This window comes from Rhipicephalus sanguineus, unplaced genomic scaffold, assembly GCF_013339695.2.
Source record: "Rhipicephalus sanguineus isolate Rsan-2018 unplaced genomic scaffold, BIME_Rsan_1.4 Seq225, whole genome shotgun sequence".
Lineage (NCBI taxonomy): Eukaryota > Metazoa > Arthropoda > Arachnida > Ixodida > Ixodidae > Rhipicephalus > Rhipicephalus sanguineus.
Genome location: NW_023614810.1, coordinates 769,652 through 795,962, shown reverse-complemented (window position 1 = coordinate 795,962; position 26,311 = coordinate 769,652). Strand labels below are relative to the sequence as shown.

Genomic DNA, 26,311 nt, shown 5'->3' with positions numbered 1-26,311 from the left:
CAACAATGATACCCTATATGCATTTCTTCAAAACGTCGTCAATTAAAACGAGAAATGGCACGGTGTGCGCTTTCTAGTAATGGGTGACCGACGCCTGTGCTCGTGCATACACTAGCACACTGCGCTTCAGCAACATGGGAGGCAGGGATCTGTAGCTTGAGTCGCAAATGCGTGTGTCCCACTGGCCTCTGTCTCTCAGGCGCTGCTCTCGCTCCACCAAAGCACGACATTCGCCCGTCGAAATTGCGTCCTTTGCAGCAGTTTTGTTAGTCGGTGTTCTCGCAATCGAAGTAGTCGGCGGCGGAGAAATGCTGTTGGTGCATGTGGAAGCTGCACTATTCCGATGAGCCAGTGCACGCTAACACAAAGCGAAAGGCAACAAACGTAACTGCATTTAGGTTCCCTTGGTGACGCCAGCGCAGCCAGTGCCCTCGCTGGTATCGAGACGCTTTAACCATGACCTCCAATATCGCGCGCAATCTATGAGTAAGCAATAACGTCGAAGTCTGGGTCAGTTGGTACATGACGCTGAGGCAAAAACCAGTCAAAAGACGCCGGACAAAGGGAAGAAGTGACCACACAAGGACTGGACTAGCAACTGTGCTTTATTAGCTTACAGCACCTCCCAGAAGAACCACGGCGCATGCGCTAATCACGTAAAACCATGAAGTCAGAACCCAAAACAAGAAAAAGCAAAAGCAGAAATTGGCCTACATAACGGCCAAGAATCTACCGCCAGAGTGACAGGAACTCGCATTCCTTCTGCAGTAATGAAATAGACGTACTGCTTACACAATCATCGCGGTGCGTGTTTATATGATACGCCTCAAGGATTTCGCGTTCCTCCTTGCCCCCACCTCTACCTGAAATCTTAACATTGGAAAACAGCGGCACAACCACAGATCTGGCAGTGGCGGGGAAGATTAGCCCCATCTGACGTGTTCAACGAATTGTGGTGCTCGCGCAGTCGTTCATTCAAGCATCGGCCAGTTTGGCCGATGTATACTTTTTCGCATGTTAGCGGAATCGCATACACAACATGTTTCGTGCAGGTAGTGTACTTGGTTTTATGCCGAATAGAACACACCGGAGTGCTAGTGTTTCCGCGAGCAACACGTGCACACAGCGCAGAAAGTTTGCAAGGCGCCGAAAAGACAACATCTACGCCCTGTCTCAAAGCGACTTTTTTCACATTGTGGGAAACCTTATGTATGTAAGGCATCTACAACACTCTTCCGCTGGGAATCAATTGGTTCTGGACGTCTATTCGCCGACCTTTTCACCTTTTGCAGCAGCGTTTCTGCTACAGCTGTCAAGACCTGCCTGGGAACACCCGCTGCTTGCAAGCGCTCAACCTGACAGTCAAAACTTGACTTAACGCAGTGGTGGCAACTCTTCTGCAGTGCATTACGGAAGCAGTTACTCGCGATCCCTCTTTTAACAATTTTTGAGTGCGCGGACGAGTAGGTAACAAGGATTTCTTGCTTCTGGGAGAAAAGCACCAGCACAAATGTCCATCATCCCTAAAAGTAAGCAAAGATCCAAAAACCTAATGGAATGGAGGGCGGTCCGATAAGTACTTAGCCTCACCGCGAGAGCGCGACGCTATCGCATGAGACATATACTGACGTTGAGTACGCTCTCTTAGAGGGACACATGCAAAAGTCCAGTCGAATCGGGCTCGCGGTTTTGTTTTGGCCGCTTGAGGAATCAGGTGATTTTCGTGTGTCCGTTAAAAATGGAAAAAGAGCAATATCGGTTGGTGATTCGATTTTTGTTTTTGGAAGGGAAATCGCGCAGCGAAATCAAAGAGCGACTAGATGCCGTCTACGGTGAGTCTTCTCCTTCGATGACAACCGTCAAAAATTGGTTCAACGAGTTTAAACGTGGTCGCACGTCGGTTTTTGATGAGCCTCGCCCAGGGGCCCCGCAAACGGCGACCACGGCCGATAACGTAGCAAAAGTCCATGACCTCCTATTGGCAGACCGCCGACTGAAGGTGCGCGAGATAGCTGAGACAGTAGGCATCTCAAAAGACCGCGTGGGTCATATCCTGCAAGAAATTTTGGGCATGAGAAAGCTGTCGGCGCGATGGGTGCCGCGTTTTCTCACTCCGGACAACAAGAGCGTCCGTGAGACAACTTCAGAGCAGCATTTGAGGCTGTTTAGGCGTAATCCGAAGGAGTTCCTGCGTCGTTTTGTGACCGTCGACGAAACATGAATCCACTGGTACACACCAGAGACCAGAGAACAGTCGAAACAGTGGACAGCACCCAGAGAACCTGCTCCGAAGAAGGCAAAGACTGTCGCATCGGCCGGAAAGGTGATGGCCACCATTTTCTGGGATTCTCAAGGTGTTATCTTCGTTGACTACCCTGAGAAGGGCAAAACGGTGGCAGGAGCCTACTACGCCGAATTACTGGGCCGATTCGACGCCGAAATGCGAAAAAAACGGCCACATTTGGTGACGAAGAAAGTGCTCTTCCACCATGACAACACGCCAGCTCACACCTGCGCCGTCGCCACGGCCAAGTTGGTCGAACTGGGCTACGAAGTGGTGCCCCATCCATCGTATTCTCCTGATTTGGCCCCCGAGTGATTTCTTCTTGTTTCCCAACTTGAAAAAGTCACTCGCAGGACAACAATTTGAGTCGAATGAAGAAGTTATCGCCGCCGCAGAAGCCTACTTTGCAGCTCAGGAGAAAACGTATTTTCTGACGGGATCAAGAAGTTGGAGGATCGCTGGGTCAAGTGTGTAGAGTTGAAAGGGGACTATGTTGATAAATAAATCGACATCATTCCAAAAGTTTTGTTTTTCTTTTGAAGGCAAAGTACTTATCGGACCACCCTCGTACACTGCCAACAGAGAGCACCGTGTCAGAAAGAATGTGTGAGAGATATAGGGCGTGTTCGTGAAGCGTCCAGCATTTGCCAAGATAGCTTAGACAGTTTAGCATCAGGCACTTACCGTTGTGGCCGCAGGGTCATGGGTTCGATTCCCAGCGGCGGATTTTTTTCTTGGTTTTTTCTTTCTCACCCTTTGGCGTCCATTTTATCAACCATATCCGGTAACGGAAGTGCTTGGGGGAACCCGGCATCAAACACTTGCGTGTTAAAATACGATGGCTTTCGCCTTCGGGTCGTCTTAGTTGAATGCATAAGGGACCCTGAGTTTTTTAGAATCAGTGACACCTAGTAAATATTAAAAGTAGACTAAACAATAGTTTGCTTACTTTTTCTTTCAGCACATCTCACACGTGCAAGCACTGTGTTCCTGTGCTGTTGCACATCAACGAAGTAGGGTAATTAACCCTTCTATCAAAACTGATTTGCCCCAATCATGGGGACACAATGCAAAGCACAATGTGAAACATAAATATTGACCTACCCCCATAACTGAACTACCATGCTGCCCCAAGGTATGATATATTGACTGCACTCACTGCCCAAGTACAGTGTCGAAAGTGCGTCAGGCCTCGATCTCTTCCGCGAGAACCCTTAAAAGGAGAGGAGAGCAAGCGAGAAAATATATAACAAGATCAGCAGTAGCGATAAACTCGCTCGCGCATTTTCATCGTTTACGTGGCGAGTCAGGGCCCACAAAACGATACTCTTTACTATGCACTACATCATGCATACACACTTGCTGCAGTTCCGGAGCTCGTATTCACCCTGCGGAACACTAAGGACTGTTCTCTTAGCTCTGTAAACACAACGAAACATGCGCAAACTACAACAGGGCTCAGGAACACTTGTTTAAACGGACTCGCAGCTGAGTGCGAACTAACATTGCATTCGCAATGCAGACAATACATGAAGGACAAAGAATAAATTCCACGAATTGATTCCCTTCTTTCTCAATTGATTCTCCATCAATTTTCTTGCGGAAGTGTATGACATTCAAGGCACAGGGGAATCATGACTGGCACCCCTGGTGAAGTTTCCTCAAGCTATCGCTTACTGCAACCGTCTTCAAGCTCGTAGTGCACAGCAGCAAAAAGGACAAGCGCACACACTACCGAAGTTATCGCTCACTACTCACCATCCTTTCTCATCCGCGAATGCTTGAATGTCGTCCAAGTGCTTGCTGCACAACATCGCGTACTTGGAAAGTGTGTTGTCATTACGAAGCCTAATGGGCCAAATTCGACGACATTCCTCGTCAGTGGGATAGAAATGGAAGCTTATACCTGGCTCTGCGTAGTATGTACGGCATTGTGGCACCAAACAAAACCTCACCATCGAAAACGAAGAGCTTTCTGCGGATACGAAACACAGAATCATGATGTGAAACAGCAGCCCCCTACACTTCCACACACCGTACGAAACCCGTATCCACACTAATGGGGTGACTGTGCTGCCACATATAGGTCGATTTTGCCACCAATACCAGACCCATTCAGCGTTTACATAAAAGTTGTAACAGTACTTGGATTTTACATACTCCCTTTACAACAGACCAAAATCCTCTTCACTATAAAGGTCTGTTGTAGTGAGGTTATACTGTACCAGATGCCCCAAGTCCTCCATGTACAGTTGAAGCCCTTAATAAGAGAAACCTGCATCGAAACAGGGGTCAATCAGAAACCCTGCTTAGAAGAGACACCTCGTGGAAGGCACAAGAAATGCTCCCCAGTTTCTCATAAAGGGCTTCCACTGTATTCTCATTAATACAGTGTTTCTCAAGTGTTGTGGCTGTGAAGAAAGAGTTGTTCAGAACCACAATACTTTAGACAGTCCAATAATGAACAAAGTGCCAGTTCTGCTGCCAACATTCTTAGTATGAGGCTCCGTGAGTGTGGCCAGAGTCAGAGACTGGTCGGAAGGGAGCCCAATGAAACAACGAGGTGCTCACTTTCCGAAGCGCAGCGTCCCCGAAACGTAGGTCTGCCAGGGCGCAGTAGAACAGGGTGATGGCCACAAAGCACTGGAAGAACATCCAGCCAGGATACGAGCCCAGCTTGACAGCTATGCACACCGCCAGGGCTACAAACACTGAAAAGAACAGGGCAGGACAAATGCTTGCCAATGCTGCTACAGCGTGCTGAATAAGGGTAGCACACAAATGATCTGTGGGACCCCACAATTTGAAGGCCTAGGCTGTCTTTGTAGTAGTTTGATGGATGGCAAAGTTCCCTTTCGCGGATTACAAATTGATAAGGTAAGGCAGTGACAATGAAGATTGGTTCAGACAAGATGGAAACTTGCAGGATGATGGAGCCAATGCTTTCTGCAAGGGGGCTCGTTGGTGCCTTTAAAAAAGCCTGTACATTGAACCCCCTCTTTAGAGCTTGTGGTAAACATGGGACTACTTTGAATGGCAAAAATAAATCCTTCGTAATCAATCGAAAAAGTAAATAAAAAAAGAAAAACCCCAAGGTAGTTTGGAAGTAAAAAAACGAAATAAAAAAGACAACATCTCAGTTCCCCTTTTGATTAGTAGCGATATTATCGTTTACGACGTGAAAGAAAAAGCCAAGTTATTCAATCTTTATTTTACGTCAGTGTTCTCTGCCCCTACAAATCCTCAAAAAGATCTGAAATTGTTGACACACGAATCTACACCCATGCCTAATGTGGGACTGAATTACTACTCAGTGATTTAGATTGTGCAAAAGCCATGCCTCTGTACTTCGGTTATTTTTTAAAAGTCCTTAAAACGGAGTTCTCTTCCAACTGACTGGAAAATGGCATCCGTTGCTCCTGTGCATAAATCTGGCCCATGCAACATTTTCAATAACTACCGCCCCATTTCACTCATAGAAGTGAAATTCTTGAACACATTTTATATACCGCCATTGTTGGCCATATCGATAGTCAAACCAGCACAGACAGGCACCGCTATCGTGCGTCACACAGTTCACACGTTTTAGCGGCAGCAGCACTGGACGACAAATGTTCAGTTGATCATATTTTCCTCTACTTTCAAAAAAGCGTTCCGACACCGTTACTAATGGCTACAAAAACTGACCAGCTGCAATATTAATCCCAAAGTTATTGTGTGGATTGCTGAATATTTACGTGGGAGGCGAAAACATGTAGTTTAAATGGCAAACAATCTGCAATTACTGATGTTACGCCAGGGGTACCTCAGGGATCAGTTCTTTTCTTGCTTTATATTAATGACATTAACGAACATTAGGCGGCAGGGTTCCGTTTGGTGTTGCATAAGTCTGTTGCCAGACTTGGGGGTATTTGCCCCTGCAGTTCCAGCTTTCCCGTAAGGTTCCTGTGTAATCTTATGTGCATTTCACAAGTGCCGGTGCGGTCTCTTGACATCAACTGTTTTTCTTAATGGCCCCTGTTCGTTGCAAAAGTCGGAGCCCCTTTCTTTCGCTGTACATTCCATTCTACCATTAACAGATCAGACTCAACCGTGTCTCGGAAGTAGGGAATTCACGTGTTCGGACTCAATTGTGTCTCAAAAGTAGGAAATCCACGCGCAACAATGGGTTTAAAGGGGAAACCGAATGGCGTCGCAGAGGTGCAGACACTGCGTGGGCAGCGTTGCAATACATCGGACTCGTCTCCGAATTATAGAATATCTCCGTAGCTGTGCGTGCCATGTCAACTACGCACAGCGACGCGTCGCTGGGGAAACTGATTCAGTAGTGTCGAGGAAAACGTGGCACTTCAAAACGTCGTCAATTAAGGAGAGAATGGCACGGTGTGCGCTTTCTAGTAATGGGTGACCGACGCCTGTGCTCATGCATACACTAGCACACTGCGCTTCAGCAACATGGGAGGCAGAGATCTGTAGCTTGAGCCGCAAATGCGTGCTCCCACTGGCCTCTGTCTCTCAGGCGCTGCTCTCCGCTGTACTGCGCTGAATCTGCCACTCCAGTGAATCGGGCACACCACGGACACTGGCAAAATACTGAGAACCGCGAAGCGGCACATGGGTTACTGGCGCCCCAGTGACACGGGCACACCACGGACACTAGCAAAACAGTGAGAGCTGATGGCAAAACAGGCTGGACGTAACTTCAGCAACTGCTGCCGGCACAATGTCTGAGAACAGTAAATTGCCAGCATTCTCACCTGACTGGCTATAGCGACCGTCGACACAATATGCTCAGCCTAACTAAAACAGCCGATGTCAGCATACCGCACAGGCCCTTGCGAAATGCACAGCGGATTACACAGGAACCTTACAGGAAAGCTGGAACTGCAGGGGGCAAATTTAGCCGCCGGATTTGGCGGCAGTCTGGCCACACTGACCCATGTCTGGCAACATACTTATGCAACACCAAACGGAACCCTGCCTATTAGGCTATTTGCCGACGACTGCGTCTTATACCGTAAAATTCCCTCTAAAACTGACTGATCCATGAACCAAAACCACTTTTGCGCGATGCTGTGAACGATGGGAAAGAAAACTGATTCTTACGAAAACGGTGTGCATGAGGTTCTCCAGAAAAAAAGACCCGGTGAATTTGAATACAGAATTGCTCTCCAGTAAAAATGGCATGTGAATACCAATACCTAGGCGTTAACTTTGGACAGTCTTTATCATGGAACTGGCATAAGGATTATACCGTAGGTAAAGCTTGTCTGAGTTTGGGATTTTTATGACAAAATACACATGCATTTCCACAGCAAACCCGGGAGTGACTATATAAGTCACACGTGAGATCAGTGCTGGAATACACATACTGTGTGGGACCCTTCAACAGTATCTAACAGAGAAAGATTAGAAAAAATTCAGTCCATGGCGGCAAGATATGTACTTAATGTACCCATGTATAACAGACAGTTTAGTGCAACGAAATCTAAGGCTATTAAAATAGAAATCTCTGCAGCACTGAAGAGCATCATTCTGGCTGAAGCTATTATAAGGCATATATTATTTTCATACTCAAATTTCCCATCATGTATACCTTAATCGGCCTCACTACACATCAGCACGCAAAGATCATGAACACAATATAAGAGATGTAATAGATCGTCCTATAGCAGCTATTTTTTTCCAAGAACCATCAGTCAGTGGACTGCTTCCACAATTGTACGAATCTCTTCTGCATTAAAAACGACAGGATAGTTTGACCACTAAGGCTTAACGCCTGGCAATCCCCAAGATGTGCACGGTACCCCAGTGGTATAGACCTTTTTCAAGCACACGAGCGCCACCAATGGGCACGCAAGCGCTCATGGGAAATGTGTGTACGCCGCAGCAGCCGCCGCGACGAGCGCGCGGGCCTCGCCCTGCAGCTTTCCGCTTGCGCCGTGCTAGGACTTCTTAGACACATGTGAATTTGGCAAGGTGCAACAATTTACTGCGCAATTCAATCACGAACTTCAGTGTTTAGCTGCGACGGCCTCGCGACGATTTCCGTCTGTCCCACTGTTGGACCAGTTGAGCGGCTCAGAACGTCACCTTTTATTTATTTTTTTTATGTGCGAGTGCGCTTTACGGCAAAAAAAAGCTAGGTTGCCTATGAAGTGCAGGAGCGGTCTATGATTCGCGGATGCATTTGGAATCAACGTCCATCGACACTGTCGACGAGTACAGTGTGAGGTTTTGATATTTAAAGAGTACACTAGAAGGTGTAGTCGGCATCTGGGGAAATGAGATACAGTCATTGCGTTGCTCGCACCCTCTATGTAACGAACGATAAGTGCCTACTAACCTCCTTTGGTGCTATAACTACAGGTTGGAATAATACTTAGAGCGAAAAATAAAGGACCAGTACAAGGAAGGAAATGCACAAACCAGCTCTCACACACACGTGAAACTTTACTGCCGCGTGAAAAAAAACATATACAGTAGAACCCCGCTGATACGTTTTTGAAGGGACCGTAGGAAATAAACGTAAGAGACGCGAAACGTAAGAGCCGAAAAACAGGAAAAACGGCAAAATATTTAGTGGTACAGAATTTTATTTCAATTCTTACGAGCAGCACGAAAATTGGCGCGCTCAGCCGCGATCTAGTCGATGGATAGAAACGCGGAGCTTAGGACGGCCTCATCCACAGAAATGTAATCAACGTATGTGATTTTTTTAACACCAACAGCTGTAGGCATGAAAGAACTAAGCACACGCAATCACGACCGGCGCGGCGAGTCCGACGCGAACCGCACGCACGACCATGCGAGCTCCAACCAGCTCGAACTCCTCCCGTTCTCCGACAAATAACGATGATGATGAGTCTACGCCAACGCGATGGCAGAAGTGAATGCCAATCTCGAAGGCCTTGCTTTCGCAAGCAATTACGTCATACATGCCATGTTTGTGCAATACAAATCTCAGAGGCTATGCTTTTGTCAATAGTAAATGCCAATCTCGAAGGCCTTGCTTTCGCGAGCAGTTACGTCATAGACGCCATCTTTGCAATTCGAATCTCGAAGGCCATGCTTTTGTTTGCATCAATTGAAAGATTCTGTTGCTTGCCCCTCTCATGCGGCTAATATTACGGTCAAACGAGGCCGAGCTGCGTGAAAATGCACCATGGCCGCTCTCTAGTCACTCGGTCGATAGTACTCGGTCGGCTCCGGGCGCACTTCGCGACGTATCATACGGGAACGGTCCGACAGTTACGACGTAACAGCGGGGTTCCCAATACATTGTATCCTATGGGAGCTATGCCGGGACCGGCGGAAAACGACGTAACAGCCGGGAAAACGCAGCAGTGAGGAACGTAACAGCGGGGTTCTACTGTATACAAAAATGGGAGTGTGTCGCGCGCCTCATAAAGAGGCACAAAAAGTCAAACAACCAAGGCGCGTGCTTACAGTCGATTAATAAAGCTGAATTCCTTGTCTTGTAACGACTGAGAAGGTTGACTGACACAAAGTATGGCGTTTTTGTGACATGATATACCTCCGAAATTTCTCGCGTTGTTCGATTAGGTTCATGGTACAAAATTACTGTGCTTTCGAAGATGGGATTACATTTTCATGACTGACATAGCGATGCGAGATGAGACGGCTCCATTCAATGAATTTCGATGCTTGCTGAGGCGCGTATTAATACACTGACCAGTCTGCCCAATGTACATGTGGACACAAGAAAGAGAAATTTGCCATTAACGCCTACACAATCAACAAAACAATTGGCATGCCTGTGACCGCATTTTTCTTTGTCCACCGCAGACCCATGCGACCTTAATGCGATTAAGCTTATTTGGGGCGGCAAACACAACCTTCAACCCACATCGCTTATCTACGTTCTTCAGGCCACGCGACTTCTTATACATATGTGGAATAATTGCAATATTTCTAGTTTCTTCATTATTTACGGATGGAGGACATCCGTGTTAAACTTTCTTTGCCATGCAAACAGATTTTCGCAAACCGATACAGCGATACGCAGGATATCCTGCCTCTTTGATCACTTTGCAGCTGGAAACTACTGCTCATGTTATGTGCGCAAGCTTTTTTCCAATGCTGTGCGTAATCATGACATCACAATTGCTCGTTTAACAATATTCGAATGCACCGACACGAAATTAAACACCGATTTCGCTGAACGCGGGCTATACTGCCCCATACATGCTCCGCACTGAAACTTGAAAGCATGTATCAAGAAACTGCAAATTATCAGAACAAGGCATGTCGCAAGTGAATTGTAGTCCCATCCCTTTTTCTTTAAACACGTTTAGAATGTGCTCACTTCTTTGTACAGCACGTGACTTGTTAATTAAAATCAAATAATCATCTGTATACCTGACCACTGTAACACCTCTCTACAGTTTGGTTAAACGCGATCACGAGCCGCTATGGCATTAAATGTCATAGCGGCTTGTGAACAAGTAATCACTGAATAAATATGCATTCGGTGTTCCAGCTCACACTGCTCACGATACCCCGTTCTGACTGCATGTATCGGCACATGATAACTCGCATGCCGCTTAACTGCTACACCCGGTATTCATCCGCTCGGTTATACCTACACTGACTGCATCATTCCTTTCGCATTTCATGCGTAGAGATACATGCAGCTGCGTTGAGACATGTGTAGTATTTAGGATTTAATAATAGGCAACCAGCGGCGACGCGTTTTTTTCGTTTGGTGCTCCCACGGCGCCAACGAGCAGCGAGCGACGGAACAGCCGGCGGGCTCGCCGTACACACTTCTCCCATAGTGCTTCGCGCGCCCGCAGGGGTTCTGGGATCGCTTGAAAAAGGTCTATTGTTCTCTTTTAGTGCTTCCTATGCACCTTGTACTGTACCATTTACCACTACCACACTTTGTTGTAATTATTCTTCACTTTGTGATTTACCTTTTATGAACCTTTATCAGTGTGCTCTGTGCTCTTTTTTTCATCTCATTTTCTAATACATGTGACATGTGTGACACAGCTCTGCATGTGCGTGTTGGCATAGAATAATCTACATTTTTCATGCACAAATTTATGTAAACCTGCCATTTTCATGTTTGTTCTTTTTCTGTACTGTAATGCTTGTCTGGGTGCTGTTGATACTAAATAAATTAATAAATTAATATGCAACATATGTATAGCAGCTGTCACGATAGTTTCACACTATGTCACATTTCTTTCTTATAAAAGCCCTGTTGTCAGCACAGATTTTGCGTTATGTGCCTTGTAATCTGTCAATAAAAAAAAAGAAAAAGCAGCCATTTTTGTTTACAAAATGCATAGTGATAAACTTCACTAGACATTTCTGAGGAATAAAGCTTAGAACAAAAACCCGTATTCTGAATCTGAATTTTTTAATGAAAAGTTGGGTAATACTACAGGTACTGAGTACACAAGAGCCAGAGACTGCATCAGGAGCTCCGATTTGTTCAGTATCCTCAGCAGCTATGAGCATCTGTCATTTGGATGACATTCTAGCATTTCATCAATCTCGTGAAATTTTGAAGAACTTACTCGCCAATCAGTTGCAGTAGCTCGTTTCAATATTAAATCCCAGCATCTTATCAAATGCCACTCACCCGTCGATATGGAGTCGCAGCCGTGGTCGAAGAGCTCCCCCAAAGGTGTGTTGTGCCTGTACGGCGAGCCTGCTTCCCGTCGCAAGCATCAAGCGTCTGGTAGACAAAGAGGCCAAGCGCACACAGCAGGAACGCCCACCGTGGAACCTACAAGCCAGTTGCTGTTTCAATCTTCAGCCGTTTTAAACGCACTTAGACAGACCCACATTTGCCAGGAACTTGTATGCGACTCGCCAGAGGGCAAACAGACAGTGAAGGTTGGGCAGTACAATACCCAGTATCGTATCACTGTGTCAGTTATCCAACACCAGATTCACCTCAGTCTGTGGCTACGAGGACTTGAGCATTGCCTTCAAGAGTACAAGGCACAGCGTAATCGGACCCCACTCCCACTGCCTGTTTGTGTGGGCAGGGCAGGAAAGGGATAATTCACTTCTCAGTGTACTCCTCAATCGCGCTGCGACAATAGGAACGTCTGTGCATGTCCCACTGGCCATTTCAAATCTCCCAGAATCAATGCCTACTGGAGCACAGGTGAATAATTCATCATTCCGAAATTAGTAAATTAAAGCCTTGGGCTCGTTGGTTTTGCATTTTGAAATGGAACAGCGTGATTTTTTTCACACAGGGACAAAAGTAAATGACACAGACAAGCCCTGACTTTCAACTGAATTTTATTGCACATGAAAACGTATATATGTTAGGGAAATTTTACAAAAGAAACATAAAAGCGTGACATGATTTCCTGGCTTAATCACACGTGCTCCTCTAGAAATGACAATTCTTTTCCCAACAAACAGACCTTGCAGGCCTTGCTGATGCATGATGAGCCTTGATGCACTTTCTGGGCAGCTTCAATGATTTCGCGAGTGCGTTGGTCTTCATGTCTGCCAATGATCATGGTTTCTTCAAACATGGGGGTGCATCCACAGTAACAGCAGTGAATAGCTAGAAAGCCTTCTTTAGCATTGCGTACATTATTGTTGTGCTCATGAAGACTGTCATTTAGACACCTTCCCGTGTGGCCTATCCCCTGCATGAAAGTGGGATTCAATTTACGACATTGCTGGTGCATTCCACGTATTGTTTGCGATGCCTTTCCTATTCTGCACGAGAATGGTGATACGTGAATGATATGACAGTTCATGTGGTGCCAAAAAAACGACTTGAACACCACAATGTTGCTCTATTAAGTCGATGCGAGATTCTATGCATGTATGGAATGACGGAAATCCTGTTTCGCTGACCAGCTTCCATTTCCACCTGCTGAACATTTTCCCTGCGGCTTTTTCCTTCTGTGGATCGTCTCCGCTACTGGCGTGAGCAGCTTTTGCGGACACCCTGCTGTTGCGAGTCTATGTACCGAGCAATAAGCTTTTGGCGACAGCATGACTGCAAGATTTTTCCAAAGCGTTGGAAAAACAGGTTTGAACAATGCTTCTCTCGACTACCTTTGTGTGCGTGTATGGCAACAATGGTTTTTGTGCTAGCAGCTCGTAGAGCAAAGAATCGAATGGTGTTGTCCCATGGCATTTCGTGTGTGATCTTTGGAAGTTTGCAGCGTTGCACTGCAAAACCACGAGATAGTCATCGAAAGACCGGAAAGTTCTCTTAACACTGCTCCACGAAGGCACTCACTAAAGCCCTGTCTAGCTTTGCTAGGAACGGGTCACTCAAAAGTGGGGCAATACATGAACTTATAGAAACACTGTTTTTTTTTTTGAAGAAAAATTTCATTGTTCCATTTTACACAGGTGGATCTGAGGTATAGAGTAAGAAAGCACCAACACTTATACATGACGTGCGGCCAAACTAATCGATACTTCCTTCAATGCAAGAAAATTAGTTCATTAGTAGGCAGAGAATAACACAGATCTTTGACATCTATTGACAAAGCAGCGAGGGACTCCCGATGAAGCTGATGACTTCTTAGGAATTTCCTATCAGGAAGGGATCTTTAATAGCATCCATTTTTGTTGAAGGAAGCTCGCTAATGCTTTTTTGCCATGTCTTTTTTTTTCTGAAATTATTACGTGGAACAGCTACACCTTTTTATGAGTTTTTTAAGTGTAAGGCGCGACAACAATGGACACAAGCGCCACTTCCAACAATTGTTTATTGCGAAATAAGCACAGTAAATATATACACCGCGCGCTGTCACGAATCATCAATGCGCGGGCGCATTCAAGTAAAACAACTCCTAACAACTCCACCTAAAGACCTCAGACGACATGTGGATAAATTCAGCTTCTGTTTTTCTTTGGGGATTGGTGCGGTCGTGTCTCGTGGGAGGAGGGTGATTCTACGGCTTTTTTCACACGCCCGGCGAGTCAGAAGGTGGCAACGTGTTATTTGTCATGGTACTGTTGGCAGGCTGTGTAAAAGGTGCTAACGATTCATTAAGCTATGCTGTGGACTGCGCCCATCAATGGCTCTTTCTACACCCCATGGCGCCCATAGTCAGCAATCAGGGAAGTATGTCACTACAGAGAACCAGCAATTCCATCAAGCAAGCTTCCTTCTCATGTCTGAGCAGTTCAACAATAAGATCACACGCTGGAAGCTGCAGACGTCACCGTGAAAAACTGGTGTCAAATACGCAACGGACATCTAACCTTCCTTACGTACATTACTAATTACCCCTTTCTGCCAAACATGACCACAGAGCCGACCTACCAACCTTTAAAACATGAAAAGCACGGCAGCAGAAGCGAAAATGTGTTTAAAAATTCTGAATGTTCCTCAGGGATGGTGTCAAAAGTCACTCGTGTCAGTAATAGTACTCAGACAAAAAAATGTTCACAACAGTATCCAAGAATTACATACCGGATGTTAAATTTTTTTCTAGCCCTCTGCATCAGTTTTACGCAGAAGTGGACCAAGTAGGTTTCAATCCCAGATGTCTGGCTTGTATTCTTGTGGCATGGAATAGCATTAAGCATTGCCTTACAAGCCTAAAAAGATGAGTGGTGCTTCTGGCGTCCCTCAGGCCATCAATGGGAAAATCCCCATTGTAATGACGAGGAAAAATGGCGCTACAAAGCAGACAGAGTGGGTCATCAAACAGCTGCCAAGCAGCACAGCCGCCGATTGCATATGCAAACATCTCTTGCACCACGAGAAAACTATGCAGATCCAACTCAACATATAACTCTGTCTTGAGAGGAGAAATCATTTTACATTTCCCTACCTACGTACACTTCATGTTTGCCATGAAAACTCGTCGAGCAATACTTTCATCTTTACGAGACGAACGTCGACTGCAACCACTTTACTGCTCCCATCGCTCCCATTGGCTCTGCTAACTGTGCTTTGTGTTGATGCGTCGAAGGATGTATCTTCTTTTCTCTAATGCCTATGAGCCTGACCTAAACAAATAAATTGGCAGCTAGGAAACGGCAACTGCAGGCAACCCAATGCTAGTTAAACTAGCTGAGGTGTGCTAGCCAAAAAAGGCAATTTGAGCCATGTTACAGATTGCCTTGACACGATATCAAACAACTATTACCTATGCAGGCACAAAAGTCAAAGACAGTGGGCAAAGTGACATTCGTCCCGCTCGCCATGACTAAGGGGGCCTTCGGGTACCTGGTTGATATTTATCAGCAAAATATCTACTGCATTCTAAACAAGTAAGTTAAATTAGCAAGTACACATCTCATGAGCTACAAAAAATGCTTCTACAAACCTCAGCATCACATATATGCAAAATCGAAACACATGTTTGTGCTCGTCATAGTAAAATTGGCAAGATTGCACCTTTAATTAATGAGCTTTCAGGGAGCATAATGTCAGAAAGAAGCATGAAAAGAGGGTTCTCCGATGGATAACAAGAATCTGTGCATTGCAAGCATGATGAAGTGTTTTTCTCAAGACATCATCTCTTCCGAATATCAAACAAGATGGTGGCTGCGAAACACACGGCACCGCGATTTTCTTACGGCTATGAGTACCCAACTTTTGGTCCCTGGACTTGGACAGAGAAATTACGAAAAATATCCAATTCTGGCACTTTTGCTGGCACAGATTAACTGCAGCAGGTTTAAAATGAGCTTCTGTGATTAAAGTGTGCTGCGAACCTGCACACAGTACCTCAGTAGAAGCAGTTGAAAGGGTTCTCTTCCAGTTTATCGTAAAATGTTAACATTAGCATGTTTTTCAAGTGTATCATGCTTTCTAAACATGCCAGGCATGGAAAAGTTCTCATTTTCCCATAGAGAGCCCTCGTTCAGATGAAACATTCTTAACCCTTTCTATGCTGCTGACGTGCAGTATAGTGAAAATAGCTATAATAAACATCCCAAGACCATTTCTGACCCCTCTCGTCCGCGCCTCTCCTTTGTTTGAAAGAGTGGGAAGCATTTCAACAAATCCTCCAGAGACTCTGTGGAGTTTTGCATGGAATAAAAGAGACTCCACAGACAGAGACTCCGCAGATGGACCATGCAGTGAAGCCTTCTTCACCCTATACAATTTACAAAATAAAGAAATGCCAGTGAATTGAAAAATAATGCTACTTGATTCTGAAAAAAAAAAAAACCTATGAGCAGGAACAATAAGTAAACTTTACACTTTTATTTTTCACTCTATGGAAAGGCCTGAACTTGATGAAACACATGGGAGAAATTACGATTCTTGACTTGTTCGACATTGGCACACAGTCACTGTTCGGGATTGTGTAAACCAAGTTTTAATGGAGAGAATTTATCGATTTGTTTTTTGTCACCCTCAATCGCCGAAGCATTACAGAGGGAGTGGGTTAAACATATCAAAAATACAAAACATGCTGTATTATAATAATATAATAATAATAATAATTTTATTTGCACAACAATGTGAGCCCTCCAGTGACGTGCGAGGCTAGACAGAAAGGAAGACCTTTACGCGCGTGCGTCTGCTAGCCCGTCACCGGAAGGCAAGAAAGAGAGAAAACAAGAAAAAATACATGAAACAAAACTAAAGGAAATAAAATCTCTACGAAACACAAAGAAACTGAATTAATTTTTAATTGGCATCTGAAGAGGTCATGTCGATCGCAGACAAACATGTGAAGCCAAGCTTTTGTCTCCCCTGTCACTTAATTCAAGACTTCACCACTGCCTTGGGCAATCTTCTAAAGACATTCACAGCTGTAGAAAGAAAAGTGGTCGGATCAACCATTTCTTTATGGAAAAAAGGTGTTGTAAAGGAAGCAGATAATTTTTGCACAGCCGAGAGCATTCATAATTTTAGTTTACTTCAGCAAACGACAGCTACCATGCCATCGTCTCATCCTCTCACTGTTTCAGGGTGATTCTACGAGAGATCGAACATGCGTGTCCGGCTGATATTTTTGTTTGTCTGGATTTTTTATATGTAATGTGGGCACATTCAAAGTGCACAGAACCAGAAATTTTATTACCAAAAAACGCTCCTAGCACAACAAAAAAAATATTTGAAGGTGGCGGCGCGGGCGTCCTGTTTTTGCTCCCTGCAATATTTTCGGATTTCACGGCCAAATTTAACACGAACTATAAAGGTTCTGTCGAAATTTGCTCTGCTGGTTGCAATACGCATTACTGTGAATTACTTCTGAAGGAAAAAAATTGTAGCGCAAAGCAACACACGGACAGACAGTGAGGACGGCTGGCGCTATTCTCTCTGTCTGTCCATGTGTTGCTTTGCGCTAGAATTTTTTTTCCTTCAAAAGTCATGAACCAACTAGCCCAACAAAACGTATTGCTGTGAATTACATCCATGCTTTTTTTATGCCATCCTCAAAAGGAAAAAAAATGTGAAAAAATAGCAAACGCGGCCCAAATCGAAGAAGTCTGCCAAGTTTGATGCGTCTTGGCACCTCTCCTATTTCAAACACAAACTACAAAACAGTGTCAAATATAGAAAAGACCTGTACAACATTTCTCCTGAAGATCATTTCCTACGGGCAGCACAAAAGAAGAAAAAATAGCGAGCTTCAATTTGGGCTAGTTGGTACGGCATTGTAATGTAGATGCGCTGAGCGAAATGCACAAATGAGAAACGTAACAAGAGGACAGGACTAGTCAAGGTCCTCTTCTTCATCTGCTTCGCTCCAGCAACACATGCGCACCACTAGTCCTGTAAAATAAGAACTCCGGTCTCAATTTTGACAACAATTTTTTATCAAAAGACTTATGTCAGTGAAAACACTGTCTTATATCACACATCCTCATTTGCTTTGTTTACGAGATATAACAGGCCAAAAGGACCCTTGCTGTGTGTGCTCACTTCAGTGCGATTGATGGTTGTTATCAGCTTGCATTGTGCGTAAATCTACAATTGTAATCATTCTGCTGCAGCAAAACATTGCTCTGCTGTCTTGTCGGAAACAAAAATGTCATATTTTATTTGTGTCTAGCATGTGTGGGGGTGGGCTGCTGACGCCCTCTGAAGGGCTAATGCATACGCAGTTTGCAGCCTACAACCTCAACTTACCCAGCCATTATTCGCTAATAAGGAGCACGCAAGACACCAACGGACTTTGCCAAAACTCGCCTTGCACACCAAACAAAGCATCTGTGTGTAGCGACTGGCCAGCTTAATCTGTAACTAATGCCACAGCCAGCAGGCGTGCTGTTATGGAGGTGCTTTCTCACTGCCTGCTTGCTTCCCTTCCAATACGTGCATTGTACAGTACGGTCCACTCTTAGAGGAAACACGCGAGTGTGTGGCTGACAGCTCGCGCGGCGCTGACTAGTGACGAGATTTGTAAATGCGGCGCATGCGCATACACTTGTAAGGGAGGCGCGCGCCCGGCGTCGTCTGCTACTTCTCCGCCCATGCGCCAGGCAATTCCTGGAAAGCGCGAGAAGGCGGTTCCGTTTTTCGGAGTGCTATTTATCTAGCCGTCACTCTGCATTCAACACCCAGAAAAACAAATATCCGCATTTGTCTATAGCTGCACTCTTTCGCAAGGTTTAAAGGATTGGTTTCTATGCTCGCTGAAGCATCATGCGCAGAAGCTCCTAAGATCGACTATTTTTTACAACAAGATTATTCTGTTACAAAACACATGCGCACAATGAAATAAGGCGTGCACGGAATGATACCAGGAGGTAAACTTGAAGGAGACATCTCGTTATTATACTTTTGCGACAGAGGATATATGGGGCAAGAACTATAGCAACACTTTTGAAGGATGGAAAGGTGTGATTGGTGCACGTCCATACTCTTTTAAATGAAAAAAAATTCAATTTGTTCAAGAAAAACAGCACCGAGAGCTTGCTCAAGCCAGTTATACATTTTTCACACACTGCTACAGCAACTGGCCACTTTCGATAAAGACAAGGCAATTGAAGCACGCTGCAACGAACATATATACTAAGCTTGCCCTTCTCACAATAAAGTAACTGCCTATTCAACAAGCGGAAGGCAGAGTTGGTATCGCTTGCTTCTAACTTCGAAAACAAAAGCGGTAAGGATCAGCGCACGCAGAGCGCTGGCGCATGGAAGCAGCAGACGACGCGGGGCACGAACCGCCGTAATGAATCTATACGCATGCGCTGCATTTACAATCGCCAGCAGTTAGCGCTCCGCGACAGCCGGCCACGCGCTCGCGTGTTCCCCTCTAAGAATGGACCGTACTGTACACTCTAACCTCTTCCCCATCGATGCCAGAGTGCCTAATCAACATTTGATAAAAGTTATCTCAGTCATTTCGGACCGTTTATCTCGCTTCCCGCTATCACGTTTTCAACCTCGCAGATACGTCCTTCTGTATCACCTCGACCTTTACCTCAGCGTTTCAGCAGCCAGGAAACGTGCGGTGGCGGCATGATTAAAGGAGTCCTGACAAAACATTTCATCGCCCCGCGTTTTTTTGCTGCAATGTGTTTGCTGGGGGCCTGTTAGTCATAACACGGCACATCGTTGCTGCAGTGCGCGACAGATAATTAATTACAGCTCCTCATTACCGACACAGCCTCAGTTTCGGTTTGACAGAGCTCCAAAACGACAAGCCCCGGATGCAACTATCACCACCTAGCGAGTGAAACGCTCGGTCACGTGAGCACACAGAACAGTGACGCATTTTACGCACGGTCTGTCGTCGTCGGGCTCATCGTCGTCTGATGGCAACGATTTTCTTGCGGCGGGGATGGAAGGAATTTCGATGTGGCGAATCACTTCAGGTTTGACCCCTGGCGAGGAGCGATTCGTCGGGAAGCGCGTCAAAACAGAAATGCGGCTCGACGTCATCATAACTTGTACCGGCTCCACGTTACGTAGGGGAAGTAGGGGGGTCCACCTCGGTCACCTCCGGGGTGTCATGCATCAGGTGCGACCTATAATGCTGGATCACGCTCGCGAACTTCAAAATTCATAAAATACCTTCCAAGCTTTATTCGCTGTCGATATTTTGCAGATGGTACACGCACGTACATGGGAATCGATCCAGCAGGCTACCTCGGCCGCGAAATTTTGTGTCAGTACCCCTTTAAGCCATTAGTGGCCGAAGCTGCCCAATTGATGATGTTTTGTCTGCACTTTACTAAAGCGCTTTCCCACGTAGAGAACAGCAGAGTCACTGGTGGCGCAAGACGAACATTATCCTGAATTTGACTAGTGGCCCAAAATTATCACAGCACAAAGCGTTTAGCACCCCTGCTCATAATATGTGAAACCATGGGCAGTTCTGGAACTCATTCATGACAGCAGCGCAGAAGTGAGGAACGTGTGCAGTACTGTTCAGTATAAATGCTTCGACTTGATCTAGCTGTTCACTAATGCGATGCGCGTGGCCCATGGCTAGGTCCGAGTATTCTGTGCCGATTATTTAGGCGTTCAGGAAAAGAAGATTGCTGAGAAAAACATTTTCGTTGCATCAATTTTTTTTCACTGCTGTTTTTTGTTGCCTACCTCCAGAAGCTACTGTCATAGGCTCGGGATCTTCGCGACACCTGCAATATTTTTTTTGGCGCGCTGGAAGAGTTTCGCAGAAATAAATTTTCGGTTCCATGAGCTTTGAATGTGCCCACATAACATATAAAAACCCAGGCAAAACAAGAATATCAACTGGACAGGCATGTTCTATCTATCGTGGAATCACCCTTCATACATCAGAGAGCGTAAAGCACGTCCCCAGACACGAAAATTATTTTAGTACACCATAGTTATTATGGAACTGCTCCAAGAATGTAAGGGGAAAGCATTGGCTAAAATGTTTAAACAATGGTTGTAAAATTGCCTGTCACATCATATGGACACAAATCATAGTGCACACACTGCTCACAAGAGAAATGCAGGATTCTTGCAGGGTGACCGAAGAGGACACATGCCACGAGCATATTCAGATGCCGTTCTACTGGGACATTTATCATAGCTGCCATGAATACTGTGGGCCCTAATATGTACGATGGGAGCGGCCACTGAGTTGCTGCCGAGGAATCCAGATGTGCCGCTCGTGTCTCTCGGCGGCCCAGACAGTACAGAGGGATTAATAATCGAGCAACTTCTAGTATTACTGCCGGCCCAACTCCAGCTGAAATAATTTTTTTTCTTGGGGGGGGGTTTATTTGCCAAACCGATGATCTGGTTACGAGGCACACTAATGAAAAGACCCATACTAATTTAAACCATTCAAAGTTGTTTGCTGTGCATCTAAATATAAAACCACTGACAGGCAGCAGAGATTACATAGTGGAGAAATAGCCACTGGTAGTGTTGCAGTAGGTCCATTAGTTTCCTACTGGTATCAATTTCCCAAGGCTGTGACTGTTGCTTACTACAGCTTGTCTACGAGGTGAGCTGGCCAAACGCTTTTCTGGGTCTCATGCAGACCCAAGACTGTATATTGTGCCTGTTTGTGTACATTGCGAGGGGCTGCTGAGATGTAAAATTGACAGCACAGACTCGTCCTGCTTGGCTGCTTGACGTACAAGCCACACCCTGCCTTCCAAGACAAGCATCGCTTCCTGAAGCCACGTGGGTCCCAGTGAGCAGCACAAGTGGTCGGAGATAAGGACGATCACGCTAGGCGGAAGCTCTTGACAAGGGCCCAACAGGCCTCCACTGCAGAAAGAACACACCTCCTGCGAAGAGAAATGTCATTTCTCGTGCCACAAGTAGGGCTATCTGGCAATGCCAAAGGATGAGAAGGAGGGGACACCCCCAAGAGGGGTCACTCCAGCCCAGTGTCACGCTCCCTGGCTCGGGTGAATTTTTCTGCATCATTCAAGATGCAGCCCAAGCAATTCCTGCACAATGTCTGAAGACTGGCGCGTGGTCTGGCCAAAATGAAATGCAAAAAAGCACACACGTCCATTTACAGCTTCCACATAGTTTTTCATTGACCAAATGCAGACCAATTCACAATCATGGTGTGTTCAATTGCATGCTGGCTTATGCGCAATTGCTCGCATAAGCCACTATGAGATGAGTCAGTTCAAGAGACTCAAACAATGACCAAAGAAAAAAAGGCCTCAAGTGACGGCACTACAGTGTTTAGCAGCCAAACAAGGTTATTCCATGTCTGCACCAGACAAAAAAAACAACGCAAAAAAAGTGGCTCCCCAACACATGAACAGCTGGTAAACCAGCAAAGCCATTAGAACAAAGAAGCCATGCCGTTCTAAACTAGATGCCTACAAGTTGGCAAAATTGCTCTGGACAAGCTCACAGTCGTTCAACGAAAAGGATTGCAAGTGCATTCGAGAGAAGTCAAAAGTGAATGACATGAGCTTCTCTGCACTTCTAGAACAATGCATACACAGAAAAAATAAAAACTTGCGGCTGCAATAGTGCTCTTTGTGATGTCAGTGCTATAAATGCATGCCATCTGACAAACAAAACCAGCCTTGTTTATGCAACGTTCTCGACAATCATGAATAACCTCACAGCATGAATGACCACCCTTCTCTGCACCTAAGCAACCAAAATACGCGAAAATATTCGTGTGCACATCCAGCCTGCGTGCAAGATACAGAAGGCAAAATGTGCACCCCAATTTTCTTGCCTAGTAACAAACCATAGTTGTCAAATAAATGAAAACTGTTTGCACCAAAACTCTAAATTGACTTTTATGCTTTGTTTCTTTTTCAACTATTGCTGTAGTCGACTCCAAAATGCTAGGCCATCATTGGTGGCATAGCCACTGCCTGCTTTAGTGTGTTGAAACTTTTTGATAAAGACATTATATGCACATTTCAACAGCATGGTCATGACAAGCTCTTGTTTTTTTTTTTCTGCTTTATTCTTATATCTATATTGGCGTACTTATGTGGATGCAAGCTGCATATTATGCAGCTTACAAAGCGATACACAGACGTGATGCCGTAGTTCGCAAAAAGGCAACAATCGAAAGAGTGGTTCATTACGAGTAGGCTGATCATATTTAGAAGAGAAACCAAGAAATGATTGAAGTACTGCGAGCCAGCCATGCAGTCGTTGACTGCTATGAATGCTTTCAATAAGGATTGGCCGACCAGTTGACCAGACCTTTCTGGCTCCGGTGAAAATGCAGCTCAGGCTAGAAGGTTTCAACCGCGTTGCCTCCTCAGCCATCACAATTCACCGGTTCCCTTGGCAGACAACATTCTCAGAGTCACGTTACTTTCGCACGCATGTATTACAGAGTCCGGCACGAAGCCAGGCCGTCCGCGATAGAGGCGAGCACGTGTTTCGGCACAACACGCGAGCGGTCGGGGATTAACGATGACCTTCCGCGGCCATACATTCTCGCGCACGCCAGCCTTCTTCGTCACATGGCCGTCGTTTATTCAGCGGACTGAAATGAAATATCGGGGCACGCAGATTGCGAAAGAGCGGCGGCAAAGGGTGGAGCCGTTGCGCAATACGCTTTGGGCACCAGCATTTCGGGTCGCCGATGCAAGGGCGGGAGCGAGAACGGAAGAGAGGGGCCCTGCAGCCCAGGTGACGGAATGGAAGAAGCGCTCACCTCTTGCGTGGCCGTCGGGCTGTACCACACGAGCAGCAGCGATGTGGCAATGTTGACGAACAGTCCCGACAGCGTCATGAGGTTTGGTGCCAGCCAGAGCGGGCACTTGCTGGTCACCCAGTTCCAGAAGGGTTCATCAAAGGGTCCGCGAACGACGAGCCCGAGCAGCTGTACTTGTGCTCCGAGAGCCGCTTCAGCTGCTGCTGGCTCAGCATGTCGGCCGAGCTGAATATCATGGTGGCGGTCAGGCCACTCGACGCCTACAACAGGCACTCACCGAGTGCCTCGACGGCCCCTAGTATCAGGCGCCATCACCCCGCGAACGACGTGCTCCAGACGTTCAGGCAATTCGCATCAGCCCGAACGGAACAGCTAGCGACGAGCACCCCAAGGAACACCGACGACGTCAGGCTGGTCAGGCTCAGGCTCGTTATTCCCGTTATTAGCTGTGCTTGCTGATGATGATAGCAGTGTGCAAAGCCACCTGTCGGGGTCCCTTATGTTTCGGTTTCGGACTCTTTTTTTTTTTTTTTACGTAGGCAATCTACGACTGTGACTTGGTTAGAATGGCTAGAATATACCCAACGTTTGTAGAACCAGGTTTCTATAAACGTTGGTTTACACTAACTAGAGTGACCTAGAATGCTGGGAGAGTGCCCAAAGCGCCGGCTCCCGCGTGGGTCTTTTGCGGTGAACTGCCGCGCCGCGCGGACCCGTGGACTTTCCGCGCTCGGGAAGCGCGTGGAAAGCGAGGGCGTCTGCTGCGCGCTGTAGTTTCTTGCGTTGGGTTTCCACGCAAGGCACTTGAAGTCTATTCAACTTCAATAAATTGGTGCGGCGTGGGGCTTACCCATCTTTAACCCTTTGATGCCCAAAACAATATTTCAGTGCACAACCTAAAGAAAACTCTGGTATGCATAAAGAAATGTCGTAATATGCCAATTACGTTGTCAGAAAAAATTATGTGTATTTATAGGTGAGTAATGAGGTGTTGCTCCTGAGCAACATTGGGCACTTGAGACACTAATTCACATGGAATGCCTTGAAGCAGTTGCGGCGGCTTGGAAGGAGGCAGGAGTGCATGTTGCACTTAGCGCAGTACAAACGTGTAGGCGAACTTGCAGAACTTGCATCGGTTCTTTTTTCGCTGTACTCTGGCCAGTGGTCCATGCCATCATACCTCACGTCCACTTGTTTCACACTGCCATCTTGTTCCACACTGTAAGAACATCCGGAAATGAGGCACCCTGACTGTCCCCGAATCACTAATATGGAAAGATTTTTCCTCATCTCCTCCTTGGTGATCTTTGCACAGGTGCCATTCTTCGTAGAATAGAGATTTGATTGATAGCACAGTGTGTCTACCATCTCTTCATCGAAAAGGCACAAGAGTACTGGTATGGACTTAGCACATTGTCGGGCGGTGGGGCAGCTCCTCCTTCCAGGCTCTGTCATCAACCATAAAGTCTTTTTTTTTTGTCCATTTTTTGCGAACGCTTTCTTTCATTTTCTGTGCTGTGCAGCCGTGTGGCGGGATATTTCCGGAACATCTTCAACAGGGTTTGTGGCATTCCTCCGTCGTCTTCTTCTGGCGGATGTTCATCGCAAAGATTTAGCACAACTTCGAGCGGAGAGGAATCAATCAGTCTGTCATCATCTCTAGCTTCATACTCGGGATCATCCGGGTCGCTCTCAAAATCAACATCGAACAATTCACCATCCGGAAGAAAGAGTAGCTCCGGTATTTATCTGTCACCCATTTTTTTTCTTTTGACATCGTCATCTTCAATGAGACACAAGAATATTGTCCTATAACGATAACTTATCGTATTTCGTAGAAATATTACGTTATTGCCTGGCTTTACATTCAGTGAAGCAGGGAAACACAATAAGCGTAAAACCCTATATCGTCTTGGACCTCCGCAAATGCCCGATGTTGCTCCTGAGCGACAGCGCTTTTGGCGGGAAGATTTCTAACGCGTAACATGCGGCCACACCATTCAGCCTGTTCATAATGTTCTACAACGCCTTATGCGCAATTTTAAGTCTAATATCTCGCCGTAGCGTCCCGTTCCGTTGTAGTAGATAAATTTATTCGCGTGTGCGGAGCTTGCGTTGCAAATTCTCAGACGCTCGAACAAAGCACTAAAGAAAAGGCGATGCTACCATCTGTGTGTATTTGTTTTACGCTTAGGACGCTTGGTAGACTTTGTCTCGTTCCACAGATAGCGCTAGCAGTATCACACTACAGGATGCGTTTGCTGAAAAAAATATTTTTGGGGTTGTTGCCCCAGAGCAACAGTGGGCACCAAAGGGTTAAGCAGTGTTTTAGTTTTGGGGCAGCAAGAGATGCATGAACTCATATGTCAATGGGTGTCCGCGCGGCGTAGTTCCGGTGCTGGAGTTGGGGAACTGTGCGTGCGCAGAAACGTGCAAAATGAGCATGCACGAGGAAAACGAAAACAAACTGATTAGCACGGGTAAGCAGCAATAGCACCAT

The 26,311-nt window shown here is 46.0% G+C and overlaps 1 pseudogene; it reads right to left on the bottom strand.

The window, feature by feature from the left end:
* LOC119376788 (cholinephosphotransferase 1-like) overlaps positions 1 to 24,233 on the bottom strand; it is an 81,362-nt pseudogene extending 57,129 nt beyond the window's left edge.
* Between the last annotated feature and the right edge of the window lie 2,078 nt (positions 24,234 to 26,311).